This window comes from Carcharhinus amblyrhynchos, chromosome 21 (assembly GCF_965287045.1).
Source record: "Carcharhinus amblyrhynchos chromosome 21, sCarAmb.v2.hapA, whole genome shotgun sequence".
In the NCBI taxonomy this organism is placed as follows: Eukaryota; Metazoa; Chordata; class Chondrichthyes; order Carcharhiniformes; family Carcharhinidae; genus Carcharhinus; species Carcharhinus amblyrhynchos.
This window is the reverse complement of record NC_137344.1, coordinates 46,438,579-46,465,127: the sequence shown is the minus strand read 5'-3', so window position 1 is coordinate 46,465,127 and position 26,549 is coordinate 46,438,579.

Here is a 26,549-nt window from a genome sequence, read left to right as displayed (position 1 = left end):
AGACTAATTTAGGGATAATTTGTTAACACCAATCAACCTAAGAGCACGTTTTTGGGGTGTGGGAGGAAACCGGAGCACCTGGAGAAAACCCACGCAGACACGGGGAGAATGCGCAAACTCCTGCAGACAGTGGCCCAAATCCATGTGTCTGCACAGCAAACAGTGATAGTCACTGAGCTGTCGTGTTGCCTGTCAGATGGTCCAGTTTAAGTGTACACTAACGACGTGAAGCACTAGGCTACTCTCGAAGCAACATCCAAGAGCAGCCCTCGCACGACCCATCGCGTGTATGCCCCTTGTTGGACAACAAGGCGGACTGAATCACCTGTGAAGTAAAAGAAAAGACATCAATAAACACGCAAAACTTTGAGACATTTACGGAATCTCCAGAAGCTCAGAAGTAAGACAAGTGAGCCATAAAATATGTTGGAAGGTCCATAGGAGCACTCGGAAGCAAGCTGAAAATCCCGTTGGCTTTCCGATACAGTCCTGTCTACGTGGCAAGTTTTTGGGCAAACTGTCACCGGAGATCAGAAACCGGCTCTTTAGAGGCAGCTAGCCAATCAGGCCAAGATCCGATTATCGGGTGTCATTTGTAATTGTTCAGTAACAGAACAGCTTGGCACCCCTCGCTAAGTCTACCCGCAACTTGGCAGCACACACTCCTAGTTATAGATCATTGGTGCCTCCACAGTTCCTCGAGGCATCCTATGTGAGTGAGGGTGGGATGCGGATGGCGGGGAGAGCGTCACTGGCTAGTCGGACCAAGTAAAGAAAGAAAGACAGGCAGAAGGATGTCTTGCTGTGTGTGTTCCACTCCCTGTTTCCCAATGCTGGGCCCCTGGAAGAATCCCTGGGAACCTGCAATTCCTGTGTGGCAAATCCCTCACACAGTGCCAGTTGAATATTGGGATGAAATGGGCATCATTGACTGACTTTAGGGCCTCAAATATCATTCGCTGGTAAGAACATCCATAAACCTCACCAGAGATTTAATTGGCACCCACCCTACCCAAAGAACAAAGCACGGGAAACAGGCCCTTTGGCCCAACGAGCCCGCGCCGCCATTTTAACATTGTGAGTCCCCTCTCCACCCATGACCCTTGTCTCTGCTTATGGCACTCCACATTGGAAACCAGATTGAGGGGAGATTAATTTACATGTTGTTTTGGGGAATTAAATTCTGCCCTTTGTGTGTCTTTTATAAAGAGTGGAAATGCCTGAATTAGAACCGGGATTTCTTCCCTTTGCTCCCACCAGGGTAATCACCCCCCTCTCAATGAAGCTTCCTGGCAACCTAGAGAGTCCACTGCTTTTGTACATCCCCCTATTAACACAGGCAGGGCCCCAAAACCAGCAGGGCAGACAATTGAATCAGCATGTATGGATAATGGGCAGGATGTTGAGCCCACTCTCTCCGTGTGCGGGATCGCAGACGGGGGCTCAAGATCTGGTGAACCGCCAGCAAGTTTGCGATCTCCGAGTTTCGCTGCCCCTTGTTGGCGATGGGCGCGAACCTGGTGAATCTTCCTCCCAGCCGAATCTTCAAACCTTGCCAGTGTGACGTAACGTCGACACAGGTTCACCCAGACATGAAACTGTCACCCCACCACTCCCCCCCCTCAACACTACAACCTCACAGTGCCAGGAACCCAGGTTCAATTTTGGCGACTGTGTAGAGTTTGCACGTTCTCCCTGTGTCTGCGTGGATTTCCCTTCAGGTGTTCCGGTTTCCTCCCAGACTCCAAAAATGTGGATTGGCCATGTTAAATCTCCCCTTAGTGTCCAAAAGTATATGGATTAGATGGATTGGCCATGCTAACACCAGAACCCCAACGCTGCAGCAGAGGAATCCTACAACAGCTCACATCGAACAACCATCGAGCAAGAAATTGATCTCTGACAATGCATTTTAGAAACTTAGACAGCTCAGGGTCGGGCAACATAGGTCATAGGTAAAAGAGGGCACTCACAATGTTAAAATGGCGGCACGGACTTGTTGGGCCGAAGGGCCTGTTTCCTGTGCTGTGTGTTCTTTGTTCTTAGTTTAACATGTCGGCTGCAAAAAACCCTTTCAAGATGGTCATTCCCCCCCCACCCCCCAACCTCTCCCCCCCCCAACCCGCACCACCCTGCCCCAGTGGAGGTCAGCAAGCCCAGGTTGGTGGGGTGTGTGGCTTCCTGTGAGTTAAGACCCAGGCAGCAAAGTTTAGATTTACCTCGAGGTTACAGAGCAGGTATTTTGATTCAGGAGAACTAGTCATCTTTATTGTTACGACAGCCATGAAGGTTTGGGGTGGGGATCATTGATCTAAGTTTGTGGTGTATGAGCTGCCTTACTGAGTGAGCAGAGGCCAGCCAATGGGAAACAGCCAGTGGGGGGGTTTTTAACCATTGCCTAGACCAGGTCCCGAGGTGAGCCAGGTGACCAGGGCACTGCAGAAAGAAGTTCTGCTTCTACATCAAGCTCAATTTCTCACCCAGGAGACTCAAGGTTGGCTCAAATCCCACTCCAGAGACTTGAGTGCAAAGCCCAAGCTGCCATTCTTAGTGCGGTACTGAGGGAGTGCTGCACTGTCAGAGCTGCCTGTTTCCTTTCTGGAGTAAGTCAGGCTGGTCAATATTTATCCTTCAATCAATATCACAAAAAAACAGATATTTTGGCTATTAACATGTTTCTCTCTGTGGGAGCTTTCTGTGTACAGATGAGCTGCTGCACTTCCTATTTAACAGCAGTGCCTACACTTCAGAGGTGAATTCAGCGAGTATCAAATGCACAGTGGCCATAGTGATTAGCACTGCTATCTCACAGCGCTAGAGTCCCAGGTTCGATTCCTGGTTTGGGCCACTGTCTGTGCGGAGTCTACACATTGCTTCTGTGTCTGCGTGGGTTTCCTCCAGGTGCTCCGGTCTCCTCCCACAATCTGAAAGACGTGCCGGTTAGGTGCGTTGGCCGTGCTAAATTCTCCCTCAGTGTACCCAAACAGGAGCCAGAGTGTGGCGACTAGGGGATATTCACAGTAACTTCATTGCAGTGTTAATGTAAGCCTACTTATGGCACCAATGAATAAAGTTAAACCTTAAAACTTAATTCACCGGCCATAAAACATGCTGGAAACTCCTGAGTGCTTGAACGGTGCTATATAAATGCAAATCTTCCTTTTCCAATTGTTGAGGAATAACTGGGCTGAGGTGTATCTCCATTTTTGGCCTCACATCTCGATACACCTAATCTCTGGATGTCTTTGCGATGTGAAACAAATTAAATCTATTATTGATTCACTGGAGGAGTTGCTAAAAATAAATAGAATTCTAACGTAGGCAAAAGCTACAAAGCTGTACCCAATAATTACTCTCATTTTGATTGACGCTTTGAGATTTGACAGCAGGAAGTACTTAGGAACAGTTCAGGGAAATCGCTTCCCTTGAGCTTCACCATGGTAACACGACTGAAATCAGAAAGAACATTGCGTGTGAGCTAGTTACTCTCTGGAAACGATATTCAGACTTGGCAACCAAGAGCCATGACTGGCAAAGCCTATATACTCGATGTTTAATAACTCTTTGATCCCAGTTCCTTTCTGGAGATAATAGAGCGCATCACGTCATTAAGTGATAAATATTGTATTTCTTTTGATGAATCTTTTATAGAATCCCTACAGTAAAGAAGGAGGCCATTTGGCCCATCAAGTCTTCACTGACAACAATCCCACCCAGGCCCTATTTCCGTGATCCTCCCTTACCCTGCTAATCCCCCGACACTAGGGTCAATTTAACATCTCTAATCCCGCTAACCGGCACATCTTTGGACTGTGGGAGGAAACTGGAGCACCCAGAGGAAACCCATGCAGACACGGGGAGAATGTGCAAACATAAGAAATAGGAGCAGGAGTATGCCATCTAGCCCTTCGAGCCTGCCCCACCATTCAATAAGATCATGGCTGATCTGAAGTGGATCAGTTCCACTTTCCCGCTTTCTCCCCATAATTCCCCTGTCTATCAGAAATCTATCTACCCGTGACTTAAATATATTCAGTGAGGTAGCCTCCACCACTTCAACGGGCAGATAATTCCAGAGATTCACCACTCTTTGAGTGAAGGAGTTCCTCCTCAACTCTGATCTAAACTGACCCCCCCCCCCCTTATCTTGAGGCTGTGCCCTCTAGTCCTGCTATCCTTTCTAAGTGGGAAGAATCTCTCTACCTCTACCCTATCCATCCCCTTCGTTATCTTATACATCTCTATAAGATCCCCCCTCAGCCTTCTAAACTCCAATGAGTACAGCCCCAGTCTATTCAGTCTCTCTGCACAGATACCGACCGTAGGCTAGAATTGAACCCCTGGTCCCAGGCACTGTGAGGTAGCAGTGCTAACCACTGTGTCACTGTGCCATCTCACCAATCCAACAGCACATTTTGTACTGTAGTGTTGGTGTGATGTATTTCCAATCTGCATCATTGAGGGCAGTGTAAACGCAGCCTAAATCCAGGGCCACATTCAAACTCCTTGAAATTCCTTGGTGAGAAACTGAGCTGGGTATAAAAGAAGAGCTTCCTTGTGCAATGCCCTGATCTTTATCATAGAACCCTATAGCGCAGAAAGAGGCCCTTTGGCCCATTGAGTCTGCACCAAACACAATCCCACCCAGGCCCTACCCCCATATCCCTACATATTATACCCACTAATCCCTCTAACCTACCCATCCCTGGACACTAAGGGGCAATTTCTTATCACAGCCAATCAACCTAACCCACACATCTTTGGACTGTGGGAGGAAACCGGAGCACTCAGAGGAAACCCACACAGACATGAGGAGAATGTGCAAACTCCCCACAGACAGTAACCCGAGCCAGGAATCGAACCCAGGACCCTGGAGCTGTGAAGCAGCAGTGCTAACCACTGTGCTATCGTGCCGCCCTTTTGCTCGAACAATAGTAAGAATCAAGCACTGCGGATGCTGGAAATCTGAAACAAAGACAGAAAATGCCGGAAGGGTCAGTGGAGAGGGAAAGGAAGTTAACTTTCCAGGTCAATGTCCTTTATTAAGCAGGGGTCAATCCCAGCCATGTGTGAGGATGTGGATGTCTGTAGGTATCTTACAGGAATGTTATCAGCTGCTACAGGGAGCCAATGTTTCTCGAAATTCTGCCTCTTCCATCATCGCCACAAAACATTCATTACTTCCACTACTGTTGTCCATGGTTTATAAACCTGAGACCTTTCCTTGGGCGTGGGGCACTCAGAAAAGAGCAAGAAGATCTCACATCATCCTGCTAACCTGTTCAGGGCCTGTGGAAAGATGATGGGAAGCACAGTGAGGTAGGAGAGCAGCAGCAAAGCAGAGAGGAGAGAGACCAGAATGCAGCCACACTGCGGGAATCCACAAACTAGATCACATAGGCCTATGGTGGTCAATTTAGTTTTTGGCCCAGAAACAACTGAGGTTAAAGAGTTTTGCATCTCAATGGTGACACCAGAGGATCTTTGATGAGGTGAATAGTACGGGGGCTACCACAGAGCCTTGTTCGATTGCAGTCCAGGTTTTGAACTTGTCTGTTTCCGATCTCCCGCTCAAGACAGTCGCAACTGCATCGCCCAAAAGCAATTGCGAGAGTAAGATAGTTTTTTGGACATCCAACCTTTGGAGCACAATCCACACAGCCTCATGATTTATGAGCCTAACGTCTTGGTCAGGTCAATAGTTGTTCGAGCGAGACCTGAAATTCCCTCCTAAGGACAACGGACATTTCTGTTGTCCGCCCCTCGCCCACTCTGATTCCGTGGCAGGAGAAGAGTGAGAATTCCAGCGTCTGTGTCTCTGGGAGGAATGTCTCAGCCACAGCATGATGTGGTGATGTCGGCCTTGGACTGGTGTAAACACAGTAAGAAATCTGACAACACCAGGTTTAAGTCCAACTGAGTTATTTGATAGTAAACTCACAAGCTTTCAGGGTTTGTCCTTCGTCAGGTGAATGGAGAGTTCTGGCCTCAGACAGAGCATATAACAGCATAGACAGTTTACAGATTACTGATTAGAATGCAAATCTTTACACCTAACCTGCTATTCAAGTCTTAAAGTGGCCAACAATGTGAGTGGAAGGAGCACTGATCACAGGTTAAAGAGATGTGTATTGTCTCCAGACAGGACAGTAAGTGAGGTTTTGCAAACCCAGGCAAGTCACGGGGGTTACAGATAGTGCGACATGAACCCAAGATCCCAGCTGAGGCCATCCTCATGTGTGCAGAGCTTGGCTATCAGTCTCTGCTCAGCGACTCTGCGCTGTCGTGTGTCGTGAAGGCTGCCTTGGAGAACGCTTACCCGAAGGTCAGAGGCCGAATGCCCATGACCACTGAAGTACACAGCAAGCAGGTGATTCAGAAGAACTTATATCAGGATTTTTCCTGCTGTGGACCAGAGGGAAATATCTCAATAGTTTCCACAGGATTACTTATTCCCTTTCTTGAAGATATTTACACTTGTCACATTCCTGAACTCAGGAATAGGGGGAGGGGGTTCTCTTTCCCCTCAGCTCTTTAGGATGAGTGGGTGTAATCTTCATGTGAGCAAATGCCCACCAGCTTTGGAGCCTCAGCTGGGATACCATCAGGCTGCAGGCTTTGTTCATTTCTTTTTCCATTTGATTGCTTGTTTCAGCTCAGTGCTAGTTCACTGTGGATTCTACCACAGGGCAATGGGGATAGCCTGGAGAGAAGCAGCTGCCACTGTGGATTCATGGTTGAGGAGTTGTTGAAGATGTCCTTACCAGCATTGATGGATGACATTGTCATCTTTATGAAGAGTGATTGAGTTTTTTCCCATTTGACCTTGGCCAATAGATGGCCCTGGGGGCTTCAAGAGAGCTTATCATGACAGCCAGCATATTGTTGGATCTCTCGGGGTTTCCCTCTGCATCTCCTTTGTCTTCTGGGTTTGTTTTCAGACATTTCAACTGTTGGAATGCTGCTTTCTTGGCTTGTGTCCTTGGGTTGTTCTTCCAGGCAATGAAGGCTACTTGTTTTTGTTCTAAAAAGTCACATATTTCAGCATCATTTTCATCAAACCAGTCCTGGTCCTGGTGATGCTGAACCCAATGGTCAGGACACAGCAGGTGGGTACAGCCGAGATTATGCCATTCCACAGTTTGGGAATTGGTTTGGATGTGTGAAGATTTCCTAGATTGGTTGTGAGCCACATTTGGAATTCCTCTCTTTGATCAGGCTACATTATAGTTGAGACGTTGATCTTCTTCCTCTTGGATCTTTACACCTTGTGATGTCTTGGTGCTAAGTGGATGTTCATCATTGATTGAACATGTTGATGATCTGAGCAGCAGGCATCAAGTAATACAGATATCACTTAGATCTTTGACTTGAACAGTGACAGAATCCAGGAGGTGTCAGTGCTTTGATTCAGGATGTCTCATCAGGGTCTTCACAGCCAATCAGATGCACGATGAGGTGCTTCCTCCACCTGTTCCACCATTGAGGACTTTGCCTGGTTCCACCCTCCGACCTTCCTGCGATGCCATTGGGAAGTATCTCACTCATGGTAGGGTCACCCACACTCAACACAACTTCAAAGCGAATGGGTTGTATTGGTGCCAGAGTCAACAATGTGCAGGTAGGCTGCCATTAATGAGGAGTTGGAACAGAAATAGTCTGTATATAAGGTGAAGATTTTGACGGTTGGCCTAAGTATATTGAGATTACTTTTATCTATACATTGCTCTGTCGCTTTGCACAGTGCCAAATGGTAACCTATTTTTCTTGTCTGGCAGTAACATGCATTAGCTACAACCGTGTACAGCACTGCCTGGGGTCGATGGGCTGAATGGCCCTTCCTCCAAAGCTACCAGAGCCTGTCACTGTTCCTAACCCTCACTGCCAGCTTCCCCTTATCACTCCACACAATTCACAAACAACTCTGTTTAAATTCTCTCTGTATCTTCTGGGAAATAAAGTTATTAGAAATACCATCAACTCATTCTAAATAGCACCTTAAAAAAACTCACAAAATGGAAATAAAACTACTGGGAGTGAGCAGTGAGGTGGGAAAAGGCGCTGCTTGCTGTCAGAATATGAAACTAATTACTCCCTGAGCTCACGGTATATCTGAGGAAGGTTAAGAAACAAAACACACAAGTGCTGTTTATTTTTGTTTGTTGGGGGATATCTGTATGGATGGAACGTTCCAAAACAGTTAGTCTGACGACCAAGCAAGAGTCTCTCTGGGCTCCAGAAACTTAAATCCTGTCCTGCAATTTGTTTGGTCTATTGTGAACTCTTCAACTAAACCTTGTGCTCCTTGATACGGTAAAAGACACCTGCATTTGTGTGGAGCTTTTTACCATGCCTCTGAGAAACATATCCAAGTATCAGGGTGGCACGGTGGTTAGCACTGCTACCTCATAGTGCCAGGGACCCGGGTTCGATTCCCAGCTTGGGTCACTGTCTTTGTGGAGTTCGCACATTCTCCCTGTGTCTGCGTGGGTTTCTTCCGGTTGCTCCGGTTTCCCCCCACTGTCCAAAAGACATGGTGGTGCGTTGGCTGTGCTAAATTCTCCCTTAGTGTACCTGAACAGGCACCGGAGTGTGGCGACTAGGGGATTTTCACAGTAACTTCATTGCAGTGTTAGTGTAAGCCTACTTGTGACAGTAATATTTAAACTTAAAAAAAATTAATAAACTTTAAAACAAGCGCTTGACGCAATGGATTACTTTGAAGTGAATAATGTGATGTGGCCAATGATGTGGAGATGCCGGTGTTGGATTGGAGTAAACACAGTAAGACGTCTCACAACACCAGGTTAAAGTCCAACAAGTTTATTTGTAGCAAACGCCACTAGCTTTCAGAACTGGCTGTTCCTTCATCAGGTGAATGGGAGTTTCCGAACTCCCACCTGGTGTTGTGAGACTTCTTACTGTGTTTGTCCGGAGTTATGGAGGGTGTTGGAGATGGATTTTAATGTGTGCGGGTTCGAGCGGGCGGGGGGGGGGGGGGTCACTCATTGAAACGCTTGGAAAACGCGACTCTGTCGAAACTCTGGCTCCAACCCCCAACTTCCCTCTCTCACCCCAATGTGTGGGAAGGAGCAATTTATCAATTTTAATCTGTCAATCACTCGATATTGCTGTGGGTTTCACAGTTTACCTCTGCCTTTGTGGATTTCCCTGGAACTTGCCAGTGAAAACAAGAGAAGTAATAGCATCATTTGAGGGAATGAATTCACGCAAGGAAATATACCAGTGAATACTCAGTACTCATTTTCTGTTTCGATTTCAAATATTCATTCTTCACAGCAATACAGACTGTTTAGAACACTGCTCGGGCTGATGTGATGCCCTTGATTGATGTTCTCAGGGTTTGGGAGCTCGTCAAAGACTGTTCCCCCTGTATCAGCACAGGGGCAGACTCAACCACACCAGGTGAAGAAGCATTATGTGAGGTATTGACTGAGCTGGTGGCAGCGATTGAGATGCAGAACCATTACAGGCTGAACTTAATGCCCTTCCCATGGCGGGTTTGGTGGCAAAGGTCATTCCATGGATCTACCAGGGAGCAGCACAGTGGCTAGCACTGCTGTCTCACAACACCAGAGACCGGGGTTCGATTCCCGGCTTGGGTCACTGTCTGTGTGGAGTTTGCACGTTCTCCCCGTGTCTGCATGGGTTTCCTCCCACAGTCCAAAGATGTGTGGGTTAGGTGGATCGGCCATGCTAAATTGCCCCTTAGTGTCGAGGGACTAGCTAGGGTAAATGCATTGAGGTTGTGAGGATGGGGCCTGGGTGGGATTGTGGTCGATACCAACACGATGGGCTGAATGGCCTCCTTCTGCACTGTAGGGACACTATGATTCTATGAATCCACGCAAAGTGACTGGCTCGGATGGGATGCCAAGCAGCGTGCCTTAAAGACTATCCTCTGATGGCTCTGACATCCATCATTATGAAGTGCTTCGAAAGGTTAGTCATGGTGTGAAACGATTCCAGTCTCCTAGATTGCCTGGATCCAGTACAGTTCACCTACCATCGCAACAGGTCTACAGCAAATGCCATTTCCCTGGCCCTGCACTCAGCTCTAAACACATAGATAACAAAGATGTGTATGTCAAACTCCTATTTATTGACCACAGCTCAGCCTTCAACACCACTATTCTATGAAACTCATCTCCAAACTCTGTGATCTGGGGCTCGGCTCCTCCTTCTGCAACTTGATCCTGAACTTCCTAACCCACAGACCACAATCAGTAAGGATAGGCAAGAACACCTCCTCCACAATCATCCTCAACACTGGTGCCTCACAGGGCTGTGTTCCCAGCCCCCTTATACACCTATGACTGTGTGGCCAAATTCCCCTCCAATGCAATTTTCACATTTGCTGGCGATACCACTGTAGTGGGTTGGATCTTGAACAATGATGAGACAGAGTACAGGAATGAGATAGAGAATCTGGTGAACTGGTGCGGCAACAATAATCTCTTCCTCAATGTCAACAAAATGAAGGAGATTGTCATCGACTTCAGGAAGCGTAAAGGAGAACGTGTCCCTGTCTACATCAATGGGGGCGAAGTAGAAAGGGTCAAGAGCTTCAACTTTTTAGACCACCAACAACATGTCCTGGTCCCCTCCCCACACTGACTCATGCCTCTACTTTCTCAGAAGACTAGTGAAATTTGGCATGTCCACTACGACTCTCCATCTTTTACAATGGCACCATAGAAAGCATTCTTTCTGGTTGTATCACAGCTTGGTATCAGCTCCTGCTCTGTCCAAGACCATAAAAAATGACAAAGATTCGTGAATGAAGCCCAGTCCATTACTCAAATCAGCCTCCCATCCATTGACACTACCTACACTTCCCTCTGTCTTGGAAATGCACCCAACATAACCAAGGACCCCACGCACTCCGGACATTCTCTCTTCCACACTCTTCCATTGGGAAACAGACACAAAATTCTGAGGTCACGTACCAACTGACTCAAGAACGGCTTCTTCCCTGCTGCCATCAGACTTTTGAATGGACCTACCTCATATTAAGTTGATCTTTCTCTGCATCCTAGCTATGACTGTAACACTACATTCTGCACTCTCTCCTTTCCTTCTCTATGAACGGTATGCTTTGTCAGTATAGTGCAAAAGAAACAATACTTTTCACTGTATCCAATACAGGTTTGTAATAATAAATCAAATCAAAAGGGCATTTAAGTGAATGGGAAGGTGGGGAGTTGGGGACAGCCCTCCACTTTCCAGCCTCTGTCCTGACTATGTCTGTGAGGAATGTTATAACGGCTCTAGAATAAACAATTTACTTGCAGAGAAATTGCACTGACACTGGGGGGATGAGTTACACTGGAATGAGATAGAGATGGAGGTGTTGTTGCCTATCCTTACTGATTGTGGTCTGTGGGTTACACTGTGTTGGTTATACCTTACATCTTTGTCTATGTTGTGTGTATTTTTCCTTCATCTCAGTCCAATAGCTGCAGTCCATATGATGTAGGTACATCCAGAGTGCTGTCAGACTGGGAGACCCAGTGTTTTGACACAGCAACCATATCCAAAGTCAGGATAATGTCTGATTGAGAAATTGGAATGGCTGCTCTTCAGAAAGCTTACAGTCAATGCAGCAGACACTGCCAACATTTCTTTCTCATTGCTTTAATTTTTCATCTTTTCTATTCCACCGTTTGGACTGCGTTAGTTCTGTAAACGTGCAATATTTCACTGGACGCAAAGAGCAGCATGAGGCTCGTCATCTAGTTTGAGTGTTAGCTTTGGCTAAATGGGAGCCACTTTGGTCAGAAGATTGCGGCTTCAAGCTCCACCCCAGGACTTGGCACATTCTCTAGGCGAGCATCCAGTTTGATACTCAGGGAAACATACATAACGACGACAAACATTTCATGATGATAGTCAGTGTTTGAGAGCGGAGCTAGTGTGCCAATGAGAAAGATCGGTAATACTTATCCTGCTCTTATCCTTATACTTATCCTCTGCAGAAAGAAAGGAAGGATTTCTTTTGTCTTTCATTTGCCTAATGCCTTACCGTCCCCAAACCACTTTGCAGCCAAGGTATATTTGAAGTATTGTCACTATGGTAACGTGCCAATTTGAGCGCAACACACTCCCACAGACAGCAATGTGACTGTGACAAAATAATCTGCTCTGGTAAGGTTAACTGAACAGTAAATATTGGCCAGGACAGGAGGGTGAACCTTCCCTTCAATGTAGTGCTACTGGATCTTTTGTACCTACCTGAGAGAGAGAGAGAGAGAGAGAGAGAGAGAAGGACCAGTCTCTTGGCTAAGCTCAAGTGTCAAATCAAGCCCAAGATGGGGTGTAATGTCAAGTGGCAGCTTGGATCTTGTGTACTTCTCCTGTGGGGACTAATTGGTGTTAATAAATTGCCCCTAAATTAGACCTCCCTTAATCTGGTGCACACATAATTCCCTAAATTTGTACCCCTTTATTGTGAAGTCCACTAGAGGTAGACAAAAGTCGTAGGTAGAAGAAGGATTGGAATGAGGCACTCACTGAGTGTTAAAGTGGGCGGCGCGGGCTCGTAGGGCCGAAGGGCCTGTTTCCTGTGCTGTGTTGTTCTTTGTTCTTTGTTGTTCTTTGACCGTGAACTGGACTCTTTTAGAATTTTAATTTGGTTTTTGGTACAAGCAACGAATAGATTCATGTCTGTCTGGTCCATTCTGAGCATTGGTTTTGTAGCTTCAAGAATGGAGTAAAAATTCTTTTCAAAAAAGAACAGAAAGAAGGTGGGGCATCTGCTTAATATCTCACCCGAAAGTCAGCCAATGCTGCACTCCCTCAGTACCACGCTGGAGTTTCAGTTTTGATTTGTATGGTTAAGTTCCTGTGGTGAGACTTGAACCCACAACAAACTAACTTAGTATATCGAGACTGCAGCTTCTAGCATTAGCACTGGGAGTGGTGTGCTACAGAGGTAGGCTGGGGTAATATTATTTGGAATATTGTGTTCAGTTCTGGTCATCTCATTATAAGAAGGATGTGGAAGCATTGGAGAGAGTGCAGAGGAGATTTACCAGGATGCTGCCTGGTTTGGAGGGTAGGACTTATGAGGAAAGGGTGAGGGAGCTGGGGCTTTTCTCTTTGGAGCAGAGGAGGATGAGAGGTGACTTAATAGAGGTTTATAAGATGAGGGGGTGGATAGATAGAGCGGACATGCAGAGACTATTTCCTCGGGTGCATGTAGCTGTTTCTAGGGGGCATAATTATAAGGTTCATGGTGGGAGGTATCGGAGGGATGTCCGAGGTAGGTTCTTTACTCAGAGAGTGGTTGGGGTGTGGAATAGACTGCCTGCTGTGATAGTGGAGTCAGACACTTTAGGAATTTCCAAGCGGTTATTGGATAGGCACATGGAGCACACCAGAATGATAGGGAGTGGGATAGCTTGATCTTGGGATTGGACATAGCTTGGCACAACATCGAGGGCCGAAGGGCCTGTACTGTAATATTCTATGTTCCAACAGTGAAGTGAGGGAATAAGAGTGGGAAAAGGAGTACAATGACGACTCTTTGAGAATTGGAAGGGGTTAAGATGCTCTGAACAAGGTCCAGAAGGGGTTGGGTGTCATTAGGTTAAGGAGGGGGTGGGGAGGGTAGGATTTAGTAGTGTCACTTTCGAAGTAACTTTTGGCTGAGTCATTGTTTGGTTGGTCTGTAAAAGCCCCAGGGGTGGAATTCTCTGACCATCCATGCGGGCAGGATTCTCCAGTCCCGCTGCAGTGAACAGGGACTGGGCTGAGTGCCAAACTGGCCATCCTTGCTGGCAGCAAAGAATGAACCGGAGAATTCCAGCCCAAGTTTTTATTTCCTCTTCCGATTAAAAGCTGGTTAATTGTGACGGATAAAATGCTTCAAATCAAAAAATACTTCAATTTTCCAGGCCGACTATTTTCCCAGATCCACTCCCTCGAAATGAGCCATCAATTTCCTTCCTGCATGCAGCATGCGGAGTTCCCTTTCAAGGCTCGGCACTTCTTGTTATCCGATGCTAATGAAGGAGAGTTGGATGCTGCAAGGTTCACGTGCCAGTGTCGTTGTTGAGCTGTAACCTCAGTGGAGACGCGAGGAGAGGTCGATTGCGCAGCTTTGGCCAGTTTCCTGGATTTCTTCTAACTTAGGCCCATTTGCTTGTCACGGCCATGAGCAGGCACAGGGTCTGGAGTAGAGTGAGGCTGATAACTCTCGGCTGTGGGGGCCACGCAGAGTGCTGCTGCTTTGTATCCCTCAGTGTGCGCATCTCCGAGTTTTGTTGGCAAGTGCTTTCATCTGTTAGTCATAAGTGAGGAACTATCCAGTAGAAGGGGATTTTTTTTTTGAAGCCCCAACCCTCTAATTAGGCTGTAAGCGTGTGAGCTCCAAAGAAACCGCAGGATTAAAAACTTCAAATAAAAATGGAACACTGGAAATGAAAATGAATTGTAACTATTCCTCTGCCAGGATTGAATGGATCTGGTTTATTCTGTAGAGTACTGTTGATGGGAGCCAGACACCAGGCATTTTATAGAAGGGTGTTGCTGTTTATTATATGTTCTTTTTTCTCCCTGTAATATGACTCAGCAGTGGAATGGGGAAAAGTAGTTTTCACCCAGAGGATTACTGGTATAGGGAATGATGAGAGGATTAGCCTATGAGGAGAGATTGAATAGATTGGGTCTGTACTCCTTGGAGCTTAGAAGGCTGAGGGGGGATCTTATAGAGATGTATAAGATAATGAAGGGAATGGATAGGATAGAGGTAGAGAGATTCTTCCCACTTAGAAAGGATAGCAGGACTAGAGGACACAGCCTCAAGATAAGGGGGGGTGCAGTTTAGATCAGAGTTGAGGAGGAACTTCTTCACTCAAAGGGTGGTGAATCTCTGGAATTCTCTGCCCATTGAAGTGGTGGAGGCTACCTCGCTAAATATATTTAAGTCACGAGTAGATATGTTTCTGATAGACAGGGGAATTAAGGGTTATGGGGAGAAAGTGGGAAAGTGGAACTGATCCACTTCAGATCAGCCATGATCTTATTGAATGGCGGGGCAGGCTCGAAGGGCTAGATGGCCTATGCCTGCTCCTATTTCTTATGTTCTTATGAACACTCACACCATCTAAAATGAGACAGAAGAAGTGTGCTGGAAAGCATGAGTATAAAAGCAAAAATAGAAACAAAATACTGGGTGAAAACTACTTTTCCCCATTTCACTGATGATATTACAGGGGAAAAGAAAGCAAATAATAATCTGCAACACCCTTCTATAAAATGCTGAAATCTGAAACAAAAACAGAAAATGCTGGAAAATCTCTGCAGGTCTGACGGCATCTGTGGAGAGAGAAGAGAGCTAACATTTCAAGTCTGGATGACCCTACGTCAGAGCTAAGAGCAAAGAAAATGTGCAGAGATTTACCAGAAAGGTTGGCTCTGTTCTGTCTCCACAGTATAAAAGTGATTCTGTTCAAAGAACAAACAGATGGAATTACACTAACAACCTCCAGCTGAAGAGCGAGCAATGGCACAGAAACAACAGCAGCCACCTTCTGCACATACTATTCGACCGAGGAGAGTTTGGGGGTTAATCCATATTAGAATTTTTAGAAAAAAGTGAAATCAGAGTATGAAGATTCAGATCAGAATCCAGGATGCTATTGATTCCAGCTGATGTGGCAGGCATCAATGAGATTTGTCAGGACATCCTCCATTGGGAGAGAGACCAGAATGGTTTCATTCGTGGGAACCAGCTGCCCTGGGACATTTACCCCCAGGAGAGCAGGATTGGGAATTTATTAAAGCCACAGATCAGGTACCTTGTCCAATCAATGGACTCATGAAATGCAACTTGGTCAGAGAATATTGTTGGCTGCTGCACCTGACATAACTTCAGCTTTTCAACAGGAGAACAGAAGGATGTGAGATGGAAGCGGTGACTGCAGGGCACTCAGCAAAGGCAAGCTGTGAGAGATGTCACCTTTAGATAAGTTCGTACATCATCCAATGCATGGCCACTTGTGCCGAGTACTCTGCCAAAAAACTAGGATATCTCCCAATGCCCTCAAGGGCAGTGGCACGGTGGTTAGCACTGCTGCCTTACAAGGACTCAGGTTCGATTCTCAGCTTGGGTCACTGTCTATGCAGAGTCTGCATGTTCTCCCTGTGTCTGCGTGGGTTTCCTCAGGGTGCTCAAGTTTCTTCCCACAGCCCAAAAGATGTGCTGGTTAGGTGCATTGGCCGTGCTAAATTATCCCTCAGCGTACCCAAACAGGCACCGGAGTGTGGCCACTAGGTGATTTCCACAGTAACTTCATTGCAGTATTAATGTAAGCCTACTTGTGATACTAATAAATAAATAATAGATAAACTTTACAACAAGACAATTAACAATGACAGTGTTTGTAATCTGTGATAGACATATTTGTACAACAGGAATAGGCGAGGGTGGATGCAGGAGGAATGTTCCCGATAGTGGTTGTGTCCAGAACCAGGGACCACAGTCTAAAGATATGGGGTAAACCTTTTATAACAGAGATGAGGAGAAATTTCTCCACCCAGAGAGTGGTCAGCCTGTGGAATTCACTGCCGCAGAAAGCAGTTGAAGCCAAAACTTTGTATATTTTCAAGAAGCAGTTAGATATAGCGCTCCAGGCGAAGGGATTAAAGGATATGGGAGGAAGGTGGGAACAGGCTATTGAGCTGGATGATCATAATGAATGATGGAACAGGCTCAAAGTGCCAAATTGCCTCCTCCTGCTCCTATTTTGTGTGTTTTCTGTGTTTCTCTATTTCTAATAGGGTACAGTCCAATGACGTGGATTCACCATGGGTGCTGGTGGTGGGTGGGGCTCTTTCAGAGAGTCAGTGCAGCTCAATGGGCCAAATGGCCTCCTTCTGCACTGTAGGGATAGTACGGATCTATGGTTCTTCCATTTGCTATCTCTTCCAAGTGTGAGGTGTGGCCATTTGCTGTAATGTATGGAACATGGCAGCCCAATTTGCACACAGGAAGCTCCCACAAACAGCAACAACCAGGTGATGTTTGATGGAAAATTGTTGGAAGATCTGAAGATTTTCCTTGCTTTCCTAGGAAATAATGTCATGTGATTTATTTTCACACTTGAGGGAAAGCAGGACCTGAGCTTAATGTCTGGGCTGGAAGATGGCACCTCTGACTGTGCAGCACTCTCACAGTACTACACTAAAGAATCAGCCCTGGGTTATGTGTTCAAGTCTCTGGATTGAGGTTTGAACCCACTACCTCCTGACCCAAGAGCGAGTGTGTTACCACTGGTCGAGGCGGACGTCCAACGATATGACTCTAATTGAAAAAAGATGAGAGTGGGAGTGGGTTATGAAACCTCTAACAGTGATCTGGTTGTCTGGGGAGTGTTGGCCAACAAACATTCGCCTCTAAGTCGCATTCGCACCACAATTAAATTACCTAACATCCTGGGGTAACTTAGTCATTTTACCCAGAGGCTGTAAGTACAACAATCAGAAAAATTCTAACAGAAATCTACTTAGGAGGTAGGTTTTTGAAAACTTGTAGCCAGATAGTTCTTATTATCTATAAGTCTCTGGAATTCACCATTCACACAATCGAGGCAGAGACATTTGCTGAAGCTGTTCCCAGATTATTTTTTTCTCCAAGGTTACTTCATGGTCAATATGAGGGACTTTGGTGCGTGTATCCCTGTCTTTGCAGCAATGTTCCAACTCAACTTTGTGCTGCTAGGACAGTTTAAGGTTAATGTTGCATGTTATTCAGTGCAGAAGATGGAAAACAATTCTCCATTCCAAACACTTCGAATCTATTGAGAGTTACATGTTGCCTCTAAGCAGCCTCGAGTTGAATTTATTTTTTTGTTGTGTGCAGAAGAAGCCTTGAATTCATTTGGTGCCTCGTCCATCTTAGAATTGTCTCACGTTTTCGCACGAAACGATTTGTTTTCAAAGGCACTGGCTGTCGCGCAAGGAAATGAGCTCAAGGGCAGCGAGAGTAAACGGCCCCCTCCATCTCCCAGCAGCAACTCTACGCTGTGGTGAACGGGGCTGGAATGCGGTTGGCATCGTTAGCTATTGTGTGAGCTGACGTTGCTGATTGGGTTTTGAGCTCAGTGACCCACAATGATATTCTCGGGAACGCCAATGCTAACAGCCACTAGAGGGCATAATGTGATTAACTTGAGCAAAAAGCCGGGGCGGCGGTGGGGGGAAGGTGGGGCAGTCGAGGGTGGTGGGGGAGTCATGTTGTGAATTGAAGAGAGTGCAATCTGTGCCGATATTCCAACAATCAACTTGTTTAAGAGCCTGAATAAACCACTGAATTAACCTAGAGGTCTGAGAGTTGCGATTTGTATTACCAGTCCAAAGATGTGCGGGTTAGGTTGATTGATCATGCTAAGAAATTGCTCCTTAGTGTCCAGGGATGCGTAGGTTAGAGGGATTAATGGGTATAATATGTAGGGGATGGGGGTAGGGCCTGGGTGGGATTGTGTTTGGTGCAGACTCGATGGGCCAAAGGGCCTCTTTCTGTACTGTAGGGTTCTACGATTCTATGATCTACCAATAACTAAGACTGCATAAAGTTGCAATCCAGTTGTGAATCATAGAATCCTACAGTGCAGAAAGAGGCCATTCGGCCCATCAGGTCTGCACTGACCACAATCCCTCCCAGGCCTTATTCCCCATAGCCCTAGGCATTTGCCCTAGCCAGTCCCCCGACACTAAGGGGCAATTTAGCATGGCCAATCCATCCAACCTGCATATCTTCCGACTGTAGGAGGAAACCGGAGCACACGGAGGAAACCCACGCAGACACAGGAGAACGTGAAAACTCCACACAGACAGTGACCCGAGACCGGAATCGAACCCAGGACCCTGGCGCTCTGAGGTAGCAGTGCTAACCGCTGCGCCACTGTGCTGCCGAATGGTGCCAGCTGTATTACTGATCACTTCCTGTTCAATCCAACTTGGCAATGAAGGAAATTACATTGAAATGGTTCAGGTTTTGCCATTGTGTGCCAGTTTTGCCCTCTGTACCCCAATCTTTTAGGCTGTGATATTGTTTATCAGTACATTTATTGTTTGATGGTTCTCCAAGGATCGTCCCTTGCTCTCTCTAGGAATGTAATCCTTCCTTCCTGACCCATCTCCCACAGTATCCTAACTGAATGTGGTGGCAATCCCCTCCTCCTCTCTGTGTTCCCAATGTACCCTGACCCCCATCAACACCTTTACGTTTTAAAAAATCTCAATTCATCCTGATTTTTATTCATCGGATTTTTAACAGATGTATTACTACACCCGGGGTGTCAGAATAAAAGATGCGTGCAATCCTCACGCTCATCAACTTACATCCCATCTCAGGCTGGGATAATTCCTGTTGGGACTGCGACGGTCAAAATCTCCACACACTGCATTGATTTGTCTGTTGCTATGGGAGAGGAATGATGCTTGCGTGGTGTAAATGTGAGCATGCATAAATATTTTGATGCCTTGTGTGAAATTATTTATGGAGGTTTCTGCAGGGACTGTGAAAGGAATAGTGAAGCATATTCCGTTCTTTCTTATCTCAGTGTTTCTTGAAAGGACGCTGGCTCGGCCAGGCTAGGAACCTGAGCAAGAAATGGGAGACACAGCATGTCGCTGGGTCAAAGTGCTGGAACTCCCTCCCATCATATGGGCAGCACGGTGGCACAGGTGGTTAGCACTGCTGCCTCACAGTGCCAGGGACTCGGAGTTAATTCCGGCCTCGGTTCCCTATCTGTGCAGAGTCTGCACGTTCTCCCCGAGTTTCAGTTTCCTCCAACAGTTCAAAGATGTGCGGGTTAGGTTGATAAGACATGCTAAGTTGCCCCTTAGTGTCAGGGGATTGGTGGGTAAAAGACTTGGGATTACAGGGATAGGGCCTGGGTGGGATTGTTGTCAGTGCAGGCTTGATGGGTTGAATGGCCTCCTCCTGCACTGTAGGGATTCTGTTCTATGAAAGAGTAATAGACCGTGTAAATAGGAGAGGTGTGTCTGAAAATGGAAGAAATGTGTGGCAATAAAGATGCTAAGAAGAAGTGGCTGATAGGCCACTAAGAACAGGAAATGGTCTGAAATATTTGCCAGTGGAAAAAGGTAATTAAGGCAGAAAGACCAAATATGAAACAAAAACACAGGAGAATGACTAAAAGGAGGGAAACAATCCTTTGCATGAAGACATTTCTTATAGAATCCTACAGTACAGAAAGAGGCCCTTCGGCCTATCGAGTCTGCACCAAACACAATCCCACCCAGGCCCACCCCCATATCCCTACATACTATACCCACTAATCCACACATTCCTGGACACTAAGGGACAATTTCTTAGCATAGCCAATCAACATAACCCGCACATCTTTGGACTGTGGGAGGAAACCGGAGTCCCGGCGGAAACCCACACAGACACGAGGAGAATGTGCAAACTCCACACAGACAGTGACCTGAGCCGGGAATCGAACCCAGGACCCTGGAGCTGTGAAGCAGCAGTTCTAACCACTGTGTTACCGTGCCGCCCTCTTGATAGGGTACCTGCTTCTGAACCAGAAGCTCTGGGTTCAAATCCTGCTCCAGGAATTGACAGCCAAGGAAGATATGTTCAAAATACAAACAGGTTGAGTACAGACCTGTAAGTCCTTCCAACGCGTGCCGATGGCAGGCTTTAAGAAAGGGAAAGGATCTGACTTGTAAGAAAGAAAATTGGAACTTCTATTCAATCCTGCAACATGGCTTTTGGGAGTAGAGTGTTGGATGTCCAACAGGATCCAAACACTCTCCTGGCTGGGGCTGCGAGCTGGACCTGCCTTTATTCAGCGGACTGAAGAAGATAAGAAACTGCAGAGCCTGAGAGGCTCAAGCAGGAAAGCTGAAGTTTTGAATTAACAGATTGGGGTGAATTCTGCAGAAGTGCACGGCAGTAAAGAGTGAACCAATCTCACAGAAGGCAAAAGAGAAAGGGAGAGAAATAAAAACTGCTCAGCTTTTCCACAATGTGAGACTTTTATTGCAATTACTTCATTAGAAAGCTGCTTGTTAAACAATATTTTTGTTCATTAACAATTTCAACCAACAGCTTCCTTTGAGAGTAAAGATGTACTGTGCCATCAAACTACACCTTACAACGTTTTTGTGTCACAGTCTGTCAGAAAGAAAGGGGTTTCTCAGAGCTCAACAGAGGAAACGGTGGCGGGTAAATCTACGGCCAATGTAGCTTTCCTGAGAATCAGTACGAACATCCTAACCAACAAGAAAGCTCCATGCAAAGGCCATCATTCAATGAAGCTAATCTGTTTCAAGTGGGTCCTTGGTAATCGTAACCACTTGAAAGAAAATTGAGTCCATGTGAGTTTGAAACCCAGAGACAAACCACAGGAAAAACCAAAGCTTTTGGGGAAGTCCTGTTGCTGGCCAGAGATCAGAAGTGGAAATTGTCAGGTTTACCTGATCCTTTACCTGCCCTTGTTTTGGAAAGGAAAAAGAACATCAACAGACCATCTCGGGTAGATTAAAACCAGGGTAGTCGCTAATCTCAAATCAGTGTGACTTTATCATAAATAAGTTGTAAGTTACTTTGAGGGTGGGATTGCCAGAAGTAAGAGTTTCACAGAGAATAGTTCCTTGCTCCTTGGGAGCACTGAAGAGAGGCAGTGATTTGTATTGGGAGAGTTTGTGGGTAAGTTAAAGTGATTTTTTTAAAAATTAACTTTGCTAGTTTTTTGTTTAAATTTTATTCCGGAAACCGGAAGTAGTTTGCAAAGGGACTTGGGTATTTTTTTTTTCCCTTTCCATAAATTGGACTGGTGAGGAATCCTGATACTCTACACAGGTAGAGTATCCTACCCTCCCACCTCCTCTAACCTAAAAAAGAGAGGGAGTGAGAACAGGTCAGTTTGTTTTTGTTTTCTCGTATGAGCTGGAAGGGCTTTGGCTCACAGGGCCTTAGCGAAAAGGGTGAGGCAAGGTAAGTTTATAAGTTTTTATTACTTTTTTCTCTGTATTTCTAAAAAGGGCAAGTATGAGTGTGAGGCCAGTATGTTGTTGCCGATGCAATATGTGGGAGGTCCTGGAGGCTCCTGGTCTCCCAGACATCCATATCTGTGTTCGGTGTGTGGAGCTGCAGTCCCTAAGGGACCAGGTTAAGGAGCTGGAACTGCAGCTCAAGGACCTTCGTCTCATTGGAGAGAATGAGGAGACAATTGACAGGAGCTGCCGGCAAGTGGTCACACCGGGGCAACGGGAAGAAGGCATGTGGGTAACGGTTAGGAAGGGGAAAGCTCATGTGATGGAGAGCACGCTGGTGGATGTGCCCCTTCAAAATAAGTACTCCTGTCTGAGTACTCCTCGGGGGGGGGGGGGGGGGGGGGGGGGAACAGCTCACCTGGGGGAGGAAGCGGTGGCCAGGTCTCTGGAGCTGAGCCTGACCCAGTACTTCAAAAAAGTAATAAAAAGAGCAGCAAGGCAGTGTTAATAGGGGACTCCATAGTGAGGGGATCAGACAGGCGATTTTGCGGACGCAGACAGGAGTCGCCGATGGTGGTTTGCCTCCCTGGAGCTGGGATCCGGGATGTCTCTGGACGGGTCCCAGACATCCTGGAAGGGGAGGGTGAGGAGCCGGAGGTTGTGGTTCATATAGGTACCGCTGACATAGGCAGGAAGAGGGAAGGGGTCATGAAAAGGGATTATAGGGAACTGGGTAGGCAGCTGAGAAAGAGGAATGCAAAGGTAGTAATCTCAGGATTGCTGCCTGTGCCGCGGGAGAGTGAGAGCAGGATTGGAATGAGGTGGAGGGTGAATGCGTGGCTGAGGGACTGGAGCAGGGGACAGGGATTCCGGTTCCTGGATCATTGGGACCTCTTTAGTGGCAGGTGTGACCTGCCACTAAAGACGGGTGGCACGTGAATCCCAGGGGGACCAATATCTTGGCGGGAAGACTGGCTAGGGCTACTGGGGGGAATTTAAACTAGAAAGTTTGGGGAGAGGGAATAGAGATGAGGAGACTGAGGACGAGGACGTTAGCTCCCAGGTAGAAAAGGACTGTAGACAGTATGAGACAGAGGTTAGACGGGTTATGGAGAAGGGAAGTACCCAGACCAAGGGTCTGAGGTGTGTCTATTTTAATGCCAGGAGTGTAGTGAACAAAGTAGATGAGCTTAGGGCATGGATTGCTGCTTGGGAATGTGATGTGGTGGCCATTACAGAGACTTGGATGTCTCAGGGACAGGACTGGGTACTTCAAATGCCGGGATTCAGATGCTTCAGGAAGGACAGGGAGGGGGGCAAAAGAGGTGGCGGAGTGGCAGTGTTGATCAGGGACAGTGTCATGGCTGCAGAGAAGGTGGATGCCGTGGAGGGACTGTCTACAGAGTCTCTGTGGGTGGAAGTTAGGAACAGCAAAGGGTCGATAACTTTGCTGGGTGTTTTCTATAGGCTGCCCAATAGTGACAGGGAAGTTGTGGTGCAGACAGGGAAACAGATCCTGGAGAGATGTAGTCATCACAGAGTTGTCGTGATGGGGGACTTTAATTTCCCAAACATCGACTGGAATATCCCTAGGGTAAGGGGTTTGGATGGGGAGGAGTTTGTTAGGTGTGTTCAGGAGGGTTTCCTGACATAGCACGTGGATAAGCCTACGAGAGGAGATGCTGTACTTGACCTGGTGCTGGCTAATGAACCAGGACAGGTGTCGGATCTCTCGGTGGGAGACCATCTCGGGGATGGAGATCATAATTCTATCTCCTTCACAATAGCATTGGAAAGAGATAGGATCAGGCAGGCTAGGAAGGTGTTTGTCTGGAGTAAGGGGAAATATGATGACATCAGGCAGACAGTTGGACAAGTAAACTGGAAGGAGGTTTTCTTGGGGAAAAGTACTGAAGGAAGGTGGCGGATTTTCAAGGAATGTTTGACCGGAGCTATGCGTGACAACGTACCGATGAGACAAGGAGGTTTTGGTAGGTCGCGGGAGCCGTGGTGCACGAAGGTTGTGGTGAACCTGGTCAGGAAGAAAGGAAAGGTGTATAAAAGGTTCAGAGAGCTAAGAGATGTTAAGGATCTAAAGGAGTATAAGGCTGGTAGAAAGGAGCTTAAAAAGGAAATTAGGAGAGCCAGAAGGGGACATGAGAAGGCCTTGGCGGGTAAAATTAAGGAGAATCCCAAAGCGTTCTACAAATATGTGAAGAGTAAAGGGATGAGAAGAGAAGGGATAGGACCTATAAAAGGTGAAGGGGAAAAGTCTGTGTGGAACTGGAAGACATGGCAGAGGTGCTTAATGAGTACTTTGCCTCGGTATTCACGGTGGAAAGTGATCTGGGAGGTTGTACTACAGGTTTGCGGCAGTCTGAAAAGATTGAGTATGTGGATGTTAAGGAAGGGGATGTGTTGGAACTTTTAAATGCTATCAAGATAGATAAGTCGCCAGGACCGGATGGGATGTACCCCAGGTTATTGTGGGAGGTGAGGGAACTGATTGCAGAGCCCCTGGCAATGATCTTTGCATTGTCGATGGAGATGGGAGAGGTTCCAGGGGATTGGAGGATTGTGGATGTGGTTCCTATTTTCAAGAAAGGGAACAGGGATAGCCCGGGAAATTACCGACCAGTGACTCTGACCTCAGTGGTTGGTAAGTTGATGGAGAGGATTCTGAGGGACAAGATTTATGAGCATTTAGAGAAGTTTAGAAAGATCAGGAATAGTCAGCACGGCTTTGTCAAGGGCAGGTCGTGCCTTACGAGTCTAGTTGAGTTCTTTGAAAATGTGACTGAACACATTGACGAAGGAAGAGCGGTGGACATGGTTACATGGACTTCAGCAAGGCGTTTGATAAGGTCCCCCATGCAAGACTTCTTGAGAAGGTGAGACGGTATGGGATCCAAGGGGCTTTGGCCTTGTGGATCCAGAACTGGCTTGCCTGCAGAAGGCAGAGAGTGGCTGTGGATGGGTCTTTTTAAGCATGGAGGTCGGTCACCAGTGGAGTGCCCCAGGGATCTGTTCTAGGACCCTTGCTGTTTGTTATTTTCATAAATGACCTAGATGAGGAAGTGGAGGGATGGGTTAGTAAGTTTGCCGACGATACGAAGGTTGGTGGTGTGTGGATAGCCTGGAGGGATGTCAGAAGTTGCAGCGTGACATAGATAGGATGCAAGACTGGGCGGAGAAGTGGCAGATGGACTTCAACGTGGATAAATGTGCAGTGGTCCATTTTGGCAGGACCAATGGGATGCAGGAGTACAATATCAAGGGTAGGGGTCTTAGCTGGATTGAAGAGCAGAAGGATCTTGGGGTCCGGGTCCATAGGATTCTTAAATCGGCCTCGCAGGTGGAGGACGTAGTCAAGAAGGTGTATGGTGTACTGGCCTTCATTAATCGAGGGATTGAGTTTAGGAGCCGGGAGATAATGCTGCAACTTTGTAGGACCCTTGTCAGACCCCACTTGGAGTACTGTGCGCAGTTCTGGTCACCTCACTACAGGAAGGATGTGGAAGCTATTGAGAAGGTGCAGAGGAGATTTACAAGGATGTTGCCTGGATTGGGAGGCATGCCTTATGAAGATAGGTTGAGGGAGCCAGGTCTCTTCTCCCTGGGGAGACGAAGGTTGAGAGGCAACCTGATAGAGGTTTATAAAATGTTGAGAGAAGTAGATAGGGTGGATTTTCGGAAGCTATTTCCCAGGGCTGAAATGGTTGCTACGAGAGGACACAGGTTTAAGTAGGTACAGAGGAGATGTTCGGGGTAAGTTTTTCACTCAGAGGGTGGTGAGTGAGTGGAATCGGCTGCCGTCGGTGATGGTGGAGGCAAATTCGATAGGGTCTTTTAAGAGACTTCTGGATGAGTATATGGGATCTCATGGCATTGGGAGTTACAGATAGTTCTATGGCTTGGTAGGTATAGATGTGATTGGCGCAACTTGTGGGCCGAAGGGCCTGTTTGTGCTGTAGTGTTCTATGTTCTAATAGGCAGTTGATTTTTCACTGTACCAATATTATTACCACTAACTTGGGAAAATATCATCGAGATTTTTAATTTCAACCAATTCAGTGTGACAGTAAGACTGGAAAATGTGTCTGTGAACACAGACCAGTTTCATCCCTTTTATCGAATCCCAAGAGTGCAGAAGGAGGCCATTCAGTCCATCAAGTCTGCAGTGATTCTCCAACAGAGTATCTTACCCAGGCCTATCCCTGTAACCCCACATATTTACCCTGCTAAGTCCCCTAACCTATATAAATATCTTAGAACAATTTAGCATGGCCAATCCAGCTAACCTGTCCATTTTTGGAGTGTGGGAAGAAACCGGAGCACCTGGAGGAAATACATGCAGACACGGGGAAAATGTACAAACTCCACATGGAAATTCACCCAATGCCAGAATTGAACCTGGGTCCTTGGCACAGTGAGGCAGCAACGCTGACCATTGTGTCACTGTGCCGCCAAGTCTATATCCGAAGTCTCATTTAATAGCTGCAGAAAACCTAACGGTGAACTTGAACCACTCTGAAAACAGCTCAGGGCAATTT